Raw genomic sequence first — 1,087 nt, 5'->3', positions numbered from 1 at the left:
CTGGCTTTGGTATTAGAGTGATGCAGGATTCATAGAAGGAATTTGGAAGTTCTCCCTCCATTTCTACCTTTTTGAATAAATTAAGTAGTATTGAATGTAGATCTTCTTTGGTAGAATTCTGCTGTAAATACATCTGGTCCTGGGCTTTTTTTAGTTGGGAAATTTTGTATTACTGTTTCAATTTCTTTTTGTGTTATGGGTCTGTTTAAGTGGTTAGTCTGTTCTTGGTTTAGTTTTGGTGGTTCCCATGCCTTTAGATATTATTCATCCATTTCTTTTAGGTTTTCAAATTTAGTAGCATATAGGTTTTTATAGTATTCCCTTATAATGTTATCTTTCTGGTGTCTGTTGTGATGTTTCCCCTTTCACCTCTTGATTTTGTTGATTTGGAGGTGCTCTTTCTTTCTTTTGGTTAATTGGGCTAGTGGTCTGTCAATCTTTTTTATCTTTTGGAAGAACCAGCTCTTGGATTCGTTGATTCTTTGTATTGTTTTCTTTGTTTTGATCTCATTAATTTATGTCCTGATTTATGTTATTTCTTCTTGTCTACTGGGTTTGGGTTTTATTTGCTGTTGCTTTTCAAGTGCGTTGAGTTGCAACATTAAGTCATTTATTTGTGTTCTTTCCTACTTTTTGATGTAGGCACTTAGAGCTATAAACTTCTCTCTAAGGACTGCTTTCAGTGTGTCCCAGAGGTTTTGTCATGTTGTATTGTCCTTTTCATTTAGTTCCAGGAATACTTTTCTATTTCTTTCTTAATTTCTCCTTTGACCCATTCATCATTCAGGAGTGTGTTGTTTAATCTCCATGTGTTCATGTGGTGATTAGGACTTCTTCCAGTGTTGACTGTAAGCTTTATTGCATTGTGGTCTGATATTATGCATGGAATTATTTCAGTCTTTTTGTATTTGTTGAGGTTTGTTTTTTGCCCCACTATATGGTCGATTTTTGGAGAAGGTTCCATGGGGTGCTGAGTAGAAAGTATGTCGTTTGGTGCTTGGGTGGAATACTCTGTAGATGTCTGTCAAGTCCATTTGATATATGGTATTGTTTAATTCAGATATCGCTCTGTTAACTCTACGCCCTG

The sequence above is a fragment of the Nannospalax galili genome, unplaced genomic scaffold, assembly GCF_000622305.1.
Source record: "Nannospalax galili isolate Female #2095 unplaced genomic scaffold, S.galili_v1.0 scaffold254, whole genome shotgun sequence".
Classification (NCBI taxonomy): Eukaryota; Metazoa; Chordata; class Mammalia; order Rodentia; family Spalacidae; genus Nannospalax; species Nannospalax galili.
The sequence above is the reverse complement of the archived record's forward strand: the minus strand, read 5'-3'. Positions refer to the sequence as shown.